The following is a 12,957-nucleotide window of genomic DNA, read 5'->3' on the forward strand; positions in this document are numbered from 1 at the left end:
CGTCTCCTTGACCACAACCACAGGTAATTCAGAGGTCAGCAAATGTCACATTTCCACTCCACTGGACAGTCAAGATAGATGTTGGGTCGACAGATACGATGTCGCTGGTTCCAGTCCTGCTTGGTTGAATTTACTATGTGAATTTGCTGCAGTACAATGTTGGTGACCTTGCTAGCATCTAAACAAACAACACCCACGTTACAAGACTGTAACACAAACAAATACAACCACTACTTATTAAGTGGTCATGACCGTGATACCACTGTCAGCATCTCCAAAGACAACATTCCTTGGCCTGTGTGTGTGTGTGTTCTGATATCTCCACAGCTAAACCAAGAGTAGAGGCGTTACGGGACTCCCTCCTCTAATCAGAGCACCATGCAGAAAGCCTGACTACCAGCCAATTTCCACATTTAGCCACACAACATAAGCAAGCAGAAACATGCAATATACACAATGAAATATGCAATGAATCAATACAGAAGAGAAAGTGTGCAATGAATCTTGGGCTGTTTTAACTTGGGCAACATTGTCATGTGTAAAACAAAAACATAAATAAAATACAGTGGGGAGAATTATCTGTATTTTGATACACTACCGATTTTGCAGATTTTCCTACTTACAAAGCATGTAGAGGTCTGTAATTATTATCATAGATACACTATAACTGTGAGAGAGACGGAATCTAAAACAAAAATCCAGAAAATCACATTGCATGATTTTTAAATAATTAATTTACTTTTTATTGCATGACATAAGTATTCGATCACATACCAACCAGTAAGAATTCCGGCTCTCACAGACCTGTTAGTTTTTCTTTAAGAACCAACCTCTCCACAATGGCCAAAACCAGAGAGCTGTGTAAGGACACCAGGGATAAAATTGTAGTCCTGCACAAGGCTGGGATGGGCTACAGGACAATAGGCAAGCAGCTTGGTGAGAAGGCAACAACTGTTGGCGCAATTATTAGAAAATGGAAGAAGTTCAAGATGACAATCAATCTCCCTCAGTCTGGGGCTCCATGCAAGATCTCACCTCGTGGGGCATCAATGATCATGAGGAAGGTGAGGGATTAGCCTAGAACTACACGGCAAGACCTGGTCAATGACCTGAAGAGAGCTGGGACCACAGTCTCAAAGAAAACCATCAGTAACACACTATGCCATCATGGATTAAAATCCTGCAGCGCACGCAAGGTCCTCCTGCTCAAGCCAGCGCATGTCCAGGCCTGTCTGAAGTTTGCCAATGACCATCTGAATGATCCAGAGGAGGAATGGGAGAAGGTCATGTGGTCTGATGAGATAAAAAAAAAAAAAGAAATTGAGCTTTTTGGTCTAAACTCCACTCACCATGTTTGGAAGAATAAGAATGAGTACAACCCCAAGAACACCATCCCAACTGTGAAGCATGGAGGAGGAAACATCATTCTTTGGGGATGCTTTTCTGCAAAGGGGAAAGGACGACTGCACCGTATTGAGGGGAGGATGGATGGGGCCATGTATCACGAGATCTTGACCAACAACCTCCTTCCCTCAGTAAGAGCATTGAAGATGGGTCGTGGCTGGGTCTTCCAGCATGACAACGACCTGAAACACACAGCCAGGGCAACTAAGGAGTGGCTCCATAAAAAGCATCTCAAGGTCCTGGAGCGGCCTAGCCAGTCTCCAGACCTGAACCCAATAGAAAATATTTGGAGGTAGCTGAAAGTCCGTATTGCCCAGCGACAGCCCCTAAACCTGAAGGATCTGGAGAAGGTCTGTATGGAGGAGTGGGCCAAAATCCCTGCTGCAGTGTGTGCAAACCTGGTCAAGAACTACAGGAAACGTATGATCTCTGTAATTGCAAACAAAGGTTTCTGTACCAAATATTAAGTTCTGCTTTTCTGATCTAATACTTATGTCATGCAATAAAATGCTAATTAATTACTTAAAAATCATACAATGTGATTTTCTGGATTTTAGTTTTAGATTCCGTCACTCAAAGTTGAAGAGTACCTATGATAAAAATATGTCTTCTACATGCTTTGTAAGTGGGAAAACCTGCAAAATCGGCAGTGTATCAAATACTTGTTCTCCCCACTGTGTATATATAGCTCTCACATGGATACACTGAGCCGGCTAGATACTGAGCCATGGGGAGCAGAAAAGAACTCAAAAGACCTGTGTAACAAAGTAATGGAACTTTATAACGATGGGAAAGGATATAAAAAGATATCCAAAACCTAACAAACGCCAGTCAGTACTGTTCACTCAATTATGTGGAAAAATGATGTGGAAAATTCAAGGATCTCTTGTTACTAAGCTTTCAGCCAAAACTGCCAGAAGAATTGTTTGGGATACAAAGAAAAACCCACATGTAACCTCAGGAGAAATAGAGGCTGCTCTGGAAAAAGACAGTGTGGTTGTTTCAAGGAGCACAATACGACTACAAATTTACTGCAAGGTTGAGTTGCCAGAAAGAAGCCTTTACTGCGCCAATGCCCCAAAAATGCCCTGTTACAATACGCCCGACAACACCTGGACACACCTCACAGCTCCTGGCACACTAATTTGTGACGAGACCAAAATAGAGCTTTATGGTCACAACCATAAGCTCTATATTTGGAGAGGGGTCAACAAGGCCTACTGTATAGTGAACAGAATACCATCCCCACTGTGAAGCATGTTGGTGGCTCACTGATGTTTTGGGGGTGTGTGAGCTCTAAAGGTACGGGGAATCTTGTGAAAATTAATGACAGGGTGAATACAGCAGGTCATCAGAAAATACTGGCAGACAATTTGAATTCTTCGGCATGAAAGCTACGCATAGGATGCTCTTGGACTTTCCAGCCCGACAATGACCTTAAACACAAGGTCAAGTAGATCCTCCAGTGGTTACACCAGAAGAATTTGACAATTCTAGAGTTGCCATCAGTCTCCTGACCTTAATATCATCGAGCCACGTTCAGTCCATGCAAGACGACTAAAGACTTTGCATGACCTAGAGACATTTTGCCAAGACAAATGGACAGCTATACCACCTGCAAGAAATCAGGACCTCATAGACAACCATTACAAAAGACTGCACGCTGTCATTGACGCTAAATGGGGCAATATACAGTATTAAGAACTAAGAGTATGCAGACTTTTGAACAAGGGTCAGTTCATTATTTTCTTTGTTGCCATGTTTCATTTTGATTGTGCCATTCTGTTATAACCTAGAGTTGAATATGAATCCCATAAGAAATAAGAGATGTGTTTTGCCTGCTCACTCATGTTTTCTTTACAAATGGTACATATATTACCTGTTATCCAAGGGTATGCAAACCTTTGAGCACAACTGTATATAGCCAGACAAAAATATAATAAAGCAACAATATACATAACACTGTACACCAGAAGCAATCTGGGTTGTATTATTGCACATAATAGACATGGCACGTATGGCAGTAATATACAGTGGATATAAAAAGTCTACACACCCCTGTAAAATGTCAGGTTTTTGTGATGAGAGAAAGATAAAGAATGAGAGAAAGATAAATCATGTCAGAACCTTGTCCACTTTAAATGTGACCTATAATGTGCAATATTGGTAGTGGTATTGAAATTATAGATATGGCAAGTATGGAAATAATATACACCGATCACCCATAACATAATGACCACCTGCCTAATATTGTGTAGGTCTCCCTTTTGCTGCTAAAACAGCCCTGACCCGTCAAGGCATGGAGATGTAGGGAATTTAGAGGCCAAGTCAACACTGAACTATTTGTTGTGTTCCTCAAACCATTCCTGAACTATTTTTGCTTTATAGCAGGGCGCATTGTCCTTCTGAAAGAGGCCAATTCCATCAGGGAATACCGTTGCCATGAAAGGGTGCACATGGTCTGCAACAATGCTTAGGTACGTGGTATGTGTCAAAGTTACATCCACATGAATGGCAGGACCCAAGGTTTCCCAGCAGAACATTGCCCAAAGCATCACACTGCCTCCGCCGGCTTGCCTTCTTCCCATATTGCATCCTGGTGTCATGTGTTCTCCAGGTAAGCGACGCACCCTTACTGGGCTGCGGATACGCAGCCCCATACGCAACAAACTGCGATGCACTGTGTTCTGACACCTTTATATCAGTACCAGCATTAACCTTTTCTGTTAATTTGTAGCTCAAATTTCTGCAATTTGAGCTACAGTAGCTCATCGGTTTGAACGGACCACCCAGGCAAGCCTTATCTCCCTACGTGCATCAATGAGCCTTGGCCACCCATGATCCTGTCGCCAGTTCACCGCTTTTCCTTCCTTAGACCACTTTTGATAGGCACTGACCACTGCAGACCGGGAACACCCCACAAGGGCTGCAGTTTTGCAGACGCTCCGACCCAGTCATCTAGCCATCACAATATGGCCCTTGTCAAAGTCACTCAGATCCTAAAAACATCAACTTTGAGGACAGATTGTTCACTTGCTGCCTAATATATCCCACCCACTGACAGGGGCCATGATGACGACATAATTAGTGTTATTCAATTCAACCATCAGTGGTCATAATGTTATGGCTGATCGATGTACATACTGTAAACTAGCAGCAATTCTTGAAAGAGTAGGGTGGGTAGTATGAACAGTATGGTAGAAGTTTTGAATATTATAGATACATATGCAATAGGCTTATGAATGGTACATGCAAAGGAATATTCTAATGCCCATTAAATGTACCTGAAAGGACATCAGAGCATCTGGAATGTTTGTGTGAGTCTGGAAGTGCATACCCCGATGTTCCTGTAGAGCCTACCAGATGGCAGCAGAGTGAACAGACCATAGCCTGGGTGGTTGTGATCTTTGATGATGTTCCATGCTGTCCTCAGGCATTGTGTATGGTGGATTCCTTGCACAGAGGGGAAATGGCATCCGATGATACGCTCTGCAGACTTTACCACCCTCTGGAGGGACTTGCGGTCTGCAGCGGAGCAGCTGTCGTACCAGGCAATGATGCAGCCTGAGAGGATGCTTTCAATGGTGCACCTGTAGAAATCGGTGAGAGTTTTTACAGATATGCCAAATTTCGTGAGTCTCCTCAGGAAGTATAGTCATTTTTGGGCAGTTTTCCCTGCTGAGTTTGCTTGTCTGGACTAAGTGAGGTCATCTTTGATAAACTGGAATTCAGAGACATTCTCCACTTCAGCTATATCGATGTGAATGGGGGCATGACCCGCTTCCTGAAGTCCATGATAATCTCTTTGGTTTTACAGACATTGAGAGAGAAGTTGTTGTCCTAGCACCATGTAGCCAGGTTCTGTACCTCCTCTCTCTAAGCTGTTTCATCGTTGTTGGAGATGAGGCCCAGGATGGCAGTGTTGCGTGAACACGGAGTACAGAAGGGGAACAGAGTATGCAGCCCTGGGGGGCTCCAGTGCTCAGAAGCAGTCCCGAGGGGGTGAGGTTGCCCATTCTCACCACCAAGTCCAGGATTCAATTGCAAAGGGAGGTGTTAAGACCCAGGGACCTGAGCTTAGGAACAAGCTTGTGCTGATTAAAGTAGCAATAAAACTGGCCTTCTTTAGACAAGTTGAGCATATGGAGCATCAGCAATTATGGGTTCAATTACAGGCTCCAAATGTCCAGAAACAAAAAACTCTCTTCTAAAACTCATCAGTCCATTCTTGTTCTGAGAAATGAAGACTATTCCATGTAAGAAATAGCTAAGAAACCGAAGATCTCATACAATGCAGTGTACTACTCCCTTCACAGAACAGCACAAACAGGTTCTAACCAGAACAGAAAAAGGAGTGGGCACTTCTGAGAAAGAGGACAATTACATTAGAATGTCTAGTTTGAGAAACAGAATCAAGGGGCAGCGTCATTAAATACTACACGAAAAACACCAGTCTCAACATCAACAGTGTTGAGACTTAATAAAAAACTATTAAGATGAGCAAAAGAACACAGACACAGGAAGACTGGAAAAAAACATTTGTGAGATGCAGACCAAATGAAAAGATACTGGAGGAGTGCTTGACGCTATCTGTCAAGCAGGGTGGAGGCAATGTGATGATCTGGGGCTGGTTTGGTGGTGTAAAAGGCCATCACTCTATTTTGCAACGCCATGCCATACCCTGTGGATGGTGCTTGATTGGAGCCAGTTTCCTCCTACAATAGGACAATGACCCAAAGCACAGCTCCAAACTATGCAAGAACTATTTAGGGAAGAAGCAGTCAGCTGGTATTCTTTCTATAATAGAGTGGCCAGCATAGTCACTGGATCTTAACCCTATTGAGCTGTTGTTGGAGCAGCTTGACCGTATGCTACGTCAGATGTGCCCATCAAGCCGATCCAACTTGTGTTGCTTCAGGAAGCATGGGGTGAAATCTCTTCAGATTACCTCAACAAACTGACAACTAGAATGTCAAAGGTCTGCAGGGCCGTAATGGCTGCAAATGGAGGATTCATTGATGAAAGCAAAGTTTGAAGGACACAATCATTATTTCAATTAAAAATTATTATTTCAATGACTATTTTTTTTAATTAATTTAGCAATATTTCGTATTCAAACTCATTTCATGTATGTTTTCAGGGAAACAAGGAAACTTCTTGGTGAACCAAAACTTTCAAATGGTAGTGTATTAGAAATTCATAATGTGTCAAAATGACTCCCTCTGTGCTTCTAATGTTAAGCTGTGTGATACAGCCAAAACACAAAATGTCAGCAGTCTCCTTCGGCCAAGAGAACGGACACAGCAGGACCAGAGAATAATGTTCCTCATAGACATAGCTACCATAGTCCTCCACCGAACGCAGTGCGCGCGCACACGTGTGTCACGGGCACCCTAAAAGGCAGAGCCACACAGAAGTCGTATCCTTCTAGATTTTCAAGCGGGAGGGTAAACACAATGACTCATCCTGTTGGTTTTGCCTGGTCTGGCTAAATGTCAATTGGGGGATTCTGATAAGCAAAATCATTTTTGTGCCTGTGACACTGGAATCCAGCTATGTCAATGCTTTTTCACGTCTTGAGCCCTAGAACAACATTGGCTAACCTTTCCTGAGTAGGTGACCAACAACATTACATTAAGCTGACCCAAAACAATGTCCACTTTACAGACCAGGGGTTCGGAAACAACAAAGCGACCATTTCACAATGAGTCATCAGCCGCCCCGTTAACACAACACACTCAACATTTATCACAGAGTCAGTGCACTGTGTATTAACAGCCTTATATCACCTTTCAGGAGTCGGAAGCTGTCAAATATTACAGCCAGGTTGCACATGCACCAAAATCTGAAAAAAACATTTAAGCTTCCCCTTCATAACAATTAACATACCCTCTGGTCAGAGATAAAAAATAACCCACTCCCACACACCCGCAGTCAGCCGGTAAGCTGCTTAGCACACCTCTCTTGATCAGTATAAGTATTAGAATATGGTGTGGCCAATCAGTTAAGGTCATTGTTTTTGTTCGAAAGAGGGAGAAGGGCGGGGCAATGTTTGTCACTAATCGACACCACAACTTCTTATGGCAATGTGTCAATACTTTAAAGTTGACCTGGTTTAGGCTCTTCTCTGCATACACAACGCAGACGTACTGTGGTAAATGTTTCTGAACAGATAACGTTTTTGACCCAGGCAGACACAGAGGCAGGCAGGCAGCAGGAAGACAGACAGCTAGGCAGACAGGTAGGCAGAGAGGCAGGCGGGCAGGCACTTCAATAGAATTAGGCATTTAAAAACATGGTAAACACGTAGCTGTTGCTTTATTACCTTTGTTTTACATTGCTGTTAATATAATAAATTGTTTTCTTGCATTACATACCCCCGAAATCCTATCTGTGTGATTAAAATGCATGCAACCCATACACAGACAGAATTACGTTTCTTTTTTCTTTCTGATGGGTGGCAAGTGACCTAGCAGATAAAGCAAAGGTTGCTGGTTAAAATCCCCAAGCTAACAAGGTGAAAACTTGTCAATGTGTCCTTGAGCAATGAACCTCAGCCGAAACGCAATGGAAAATCACTCTGCATAGGGGCGTCTGGTACATGATTAAAATGCAAATGTATTGTATTTTTATTTATTTATATTAAATTGTAACCAGCAACAGTGCGATTTGTCATGGAAGGTCAATTTCACTATCGAGAATTTAATATATGGCTCGAAGCTAAGAAAGCAGTCACTTTATTGCATATCGACCGGGTCGTGGCAAAAGTGTCTCTATTTCCCCCCGGTGATCGAATTAGCTAAATGCCACTTCAAACACAGATTGTAATAAGCGGCTCAGATACTATACGTCCGGTTTCCTGTCAATTACAGCAAACAATAGGACAGGACATTGGACCCGCGCGTGCACGGGAACAGGTGGCAGAGTTTCGCGCGCAGGTGTATGTATCTACACACCCATTTATTTTGACCCTTTGCGTAAAATTACCTTCATGTTCATGAAAAACTACGTACAAGGTTCAAGTGTACAAAAGGCTTTCTCAGTCACAGTCACAAAAACTGCACATCTGCAAACATATGGTAAAATAAAGTGCATCGAATGCATTACTGTCTCACATTCTGTCAGAAATTAGCCACGATAGCGCAAGAGATGTCTTTGGCTGACCCGTTATTTCTTGATCCACTACCCATCTAGAAGACGAAGGACGAAGCAGAATATGCATGGCAAATGTTCAGTAACACTAAACATACATCCCCAAAGTAGCATCAGAAACACAGGCACCTGTCTGACTAGCCGACAACGTAAGCATAAGTTAGGATGTGTTTCGACAACATTTACAAATGTTCAATAAATCGCAAGCTTATACTTGCTTCCATATTTATAAACCCAGATACAGGGGCTTACGTAAACACTATCCTAGCTAGTGGTGCATCTCTCATGCAGCGTGCCATGGGCCAACAAGCTTGATATCCCTGGTACTGGATGTCCTGTTAGCTAGTAGCTAGCGTGCCGCTGGTACCTTGGCGACGGAAACATCAATAGTGCACTCCGTTTGTCAAGTTTTACATGTCGAAATACAGCTGCATGCAGACGGCTTACAGTATACACACCATCTCCGCTAATGTTCCATTTACAAACAAAAAACAAAAGCGTCGGATGGATGTGACAGCCATGCACGTGTTGTACACGCTTGAAACTACACCAGCAAGTTGTGTTATTTTAAAACCCTGAACGAGACCATCCCTTTCGAAAACAACTCACATGATGTTTCTGCAAGCTAGCAGCGGTAATTTCTTATCTGAGGATGCGAAAATTCGCAGACTGACCTAGCTAGCTAACAGTACATTATAGCTCCGCAAGAGATTGGAGTTTAACATTCTCACGGCATTTCAACCACCAATATAAAAACAAGCGAATGCTTTTCTTTCCAAAACGTAGACACCCAAAGCTCTGCAAAAATCGTTGTAATGCCCAACCGTCAGCAAATAATACGGAAATATTCAAGCATCCTTACGTGAATTGTTGGTCGCGACGAGAACGGATTAAATCCGATGTGAAAAATTATGGTTGCAGAGGCTGGGCCGGGATTTTCTCTCCTGCTTCCAGCTGCTCTATCTCCCGCCCTCTCACTGTACCTCTCACTCTCACACACACTCTCCCTCTCTCTTCCCCTCTGTCTCTTTATCCCTCCCTTCCCTTCCAATAAAACTGCTCTTGTACCACTCGCCCTCCAGTGGAGAATGGCCTGATGCGGTTCGATAAGGAACCTGTGTGTGTGTGCGTGCGTGTGCACGTGCAAACATGAAGGTTGTCATGGACAGGTATCATTTACCCTCCCTACAATGCAAACTAATGCTGTAGCCTAGCCACACAACAACAGTCTAGGCCAGGGCTGCCAATCAATACACATCTGCCGTTTTTTTCATTGCTGCCTAGGCTATTGCGTGAAGGGAATATTATGTTACATTATAATTAAGCAATAATGTCTGTTTCCAATAACAGTAGGCTACTTACATTTCTACAAATGCAATGGTTTATTTGAAACAGCACTTAATGTTGATGTTTAAGTAACTAGATCCCTCTCTAAAAGGTTATCTTTCTAAGATAGCCGTGTGAGAAAAGAACTCATAATATTATGTCTAATATTATTTGACTGATATCAGTCAAATTATAAACTTTATGTGTTGATGTACCGTTAGTTTTACTGAAATAATGTAGTGCAAAGAAATCATCCAGAAAGTTTCATATATAACCTTAATGGGTTTGGAGTATTTAGGAGGGTTTCATAAAATGGTTACTCACATTATCATATTGCATTGTAGTACATGTACAAATTTGACACAAATTTTCTCTGAAATTATGAAAAGATAGTTTGGAGGTTCAACTACAATAGCAGTGTATATTGCCAAAAGAAAAACAATGTGTTGTTATGGAATAACAAACACACTAAATGGTAGCAGTTCTATCCATTCTGCTATTTATTAGTATATGTATTGTGAGAGTCAAATTTAAATGTATCTCTAAATGTAGTCATTTAAAATATGTTTCATTACCTTTAAAGTACAATTCAAATTTTTGTTAGATGGTTCCTCAACAGAAAATAATATAATATTTTGAACCAATTGTATTTATGGCACAATTGTTGTACAGATCTTTCACTTGTTCTTGACCTAACTGTGTGAGCATATACACATGATGAACATAGTGTAGGTTTAAGTATCTACACTCACCTAAAGGATTATTAGGGACATCATACTAATACTGTGTTTGACCCCCTTTCGCCTTCAGAACTGCCTTAATTCTACGTGGCATTGAAAAGTGCTGAAAGCTTTCTTTAGAAATGTTGGCCCATATTGATAGGATAGCATCTTGCAGTTGATGGAGATTTGTGGGATGCACATCCAGGGCACGAAGCTCCCGTTCCACCACATCCCAAAGATGCTCTATTGGGTTGAGATCTGGTGACTGTGGGGGCCATTTCAGTACCAAGAAAGGTGATTTAAGCAATTTTGAGCATGGCATGGTTGTTGGTGGCAGACGGGCCGGTCTGATTATTTCACAATCTGCTCAGTTACTGGGATTTTCACGCACAACCATTTCTAGGGTTTACAAAGAATGGTGTGAAAAGGGAAAAACATCCAGTATGCGGCAGTCCTGTGGGCGAAAATGCCTTGTTGATGCTAGAGGTCAGAGGACAATGGGCCGACTGATTCAAGCTGATAGAAGAGCAACTTTGACTGAAATAACCACTCGTTACAACCGAGGTATGCAGCAAAGCATTTGTGAAGCCACAACACGCACAACCTTGAGGCGGATGGGCTACAACAGCAGAAGACCCCACCGGGTACCATTCATCTCCACTACAAATAAGAAAAGAGGCTACAATTTGCACGAGCTCACCAAAATTGGACAGTTGAAGACTGGAAGAAGTTTGCCTGGTCTGATGAGTCTCGATTTCTGTTGAGACATTCAGATGGTAGAGTCAGAATTTGGCGTAAACAGAATGAGAACATGAATCCATCATGCCTTGTTACCACTGTGCAGGCTGGTGGTGGTGGTGTAATTGTGTGGGGGATGTTTTCTTGGCACACTTTAGGCCCCTTAGTGCCAATTGGGCATCGTTTAAATGCCACGGCCTACCTGAGCATTGTTTCTGACCATGTCTATCCCTTTATGACCACCATGTACCCATCCTCTGATGGCTACATCCAGCAGGATAATGCACCATGTCACAAAGCTCAAATCATTTCAAATTGATTTCTTGAACATGACAATGAGTTCACTGTACTGAAATGGCCCCCACAGTCACCAGATCTCAACCCAATAGAGCATCTTTGTGATGTGGTGGAACGGGAGCTTCGTGCCCTGGATGTGCATCCCACAAATCTCCATCAACTGCAAGATGCTATCCTATCAATATGGGCCAACATTTCTAAAAGAATGCTTTCAGCACCTTGTTGAATCAATGCCACGTAGAATTAAGACAGTTCTGAAGGCGAAAGGGGGTCAAACACAGTATTAGTATGGTGTTCCTAATAATCCTTTAGGTGAGTGTATATATATATATATGTTATGGCTGATCGGTGTATACACATGCTAGTCAAGGATTGGGTTAGAAATACATTTTAACTGGGTAGTTTAAGGCTTGCCAATTTAAATTGTAGAACAAGGCCTGGTTTCTCAAAAGCATCTTAATTAAGGCTAAGAAACATTCAGCCACTATTGTTTAAGATGAACTCAGCCATCAGATGCTTTTGGGAAACCAGAGCCAGTTTTACTCTGTAATCAGCACCGAAAACATGATGGAACATGACTGTAGAAACATTTGCCAGTAGGAGTCAGGATGTGAAAATTAACATTATTTGATGTCTCGCATGGGCTATCCAAAGTAAAAACTAACGAAGCTCGAAATTACTAAAATGTAACTACAACTAAAATGTATGATTCAATTGAAAGAATATTTACACATGCAGAAGCCTCTGGATCTTCAAAATATTTTCTAAAGATCAGATAATCGACAGATCTGAAGCCACTTCATTGTTTTTTACCTTACATTATACACTCTTATGATTTATTGAGATTTTTAGCTAACGTTGGCTGAAGATGCCTGTCAAACAAAAATGTCAGCTTACCCAAAAGTAGTAATAGTTACAGTATATGTCAAATGCATATAGCGGAAATTCTGTCCAACTCTTTGAACTGTTTCACTAACACATTTTTTGTGTCTGTTTTAAGTTTGTAATGGCTATTAAAATTAAACAGAACAATGGATAACAGTTTCTCTTGGCGAATAGGTCTTTTTCAGCGTGAAGAACTGTCCAACATTGAGGTAAAAACTGGTGAAATTCTCCTTTAACATTAATGAGGGTGAGCTTGACACCATACACTTACAATGACTGTGCTGCTCCTGAGGGACGAAGCCACTAGACTCCAAGCCCAAGTACTAGGACGCTAACAGAATAACGCTGTACACTTCCAGCAAATCAACACACAACGTAATGTCTTGGAATGGTATACCACAGAGATAAGCGGTCTTCAAATGGCAGACAATTT

At 42.0% G+C, this 12,957-nt stretch overlaps 1 protein-coding gene across 3 annotated transcripts in view; it reads right to left on the reverse strand.

Annotated features, from left to right (window-relative positions):
- LOC105017521 (1-phosphatidylinositol 4,5-bisphosphate phosphodiesterase beta-4) overlaps positions 1–9,584 on the reverse strand; it is a 99,948-nt gene extending 90,364 nt beyond the window's left edge. The window contains exon 1 of one of the 3 annotated variants that reach the window (XM_010882195.4): positions 9,419–9,584. The gene's annotated coding sequence lies outside the window, so the exon portion shown is untranslated. Of the gene's footprint in view, positions 1–4,688; positions 4,968–9,418 lie in introns of those variants that run through there. The other 2 variants (XM_010882194.4, XM_020056451.3) reach the window with 2 other exon arrangements.
- Between the last annotated feature and the right edge of the window lie 3,373 nt (positions 9,585–12,957).

Source organism: Esox lucius, chromosome 18 (genome assembly GCF_011004845.1).
Source record: "Esox lucius isolate fEsoLuc1 chromosome 18, fEsoLuc1.pri, whole genome shotgun sequence".
NCBI lineage: Eukaryota > Metazoa > Chordata > Actinopteri > Esociformes > Esocidae > Esox > Esox lucius.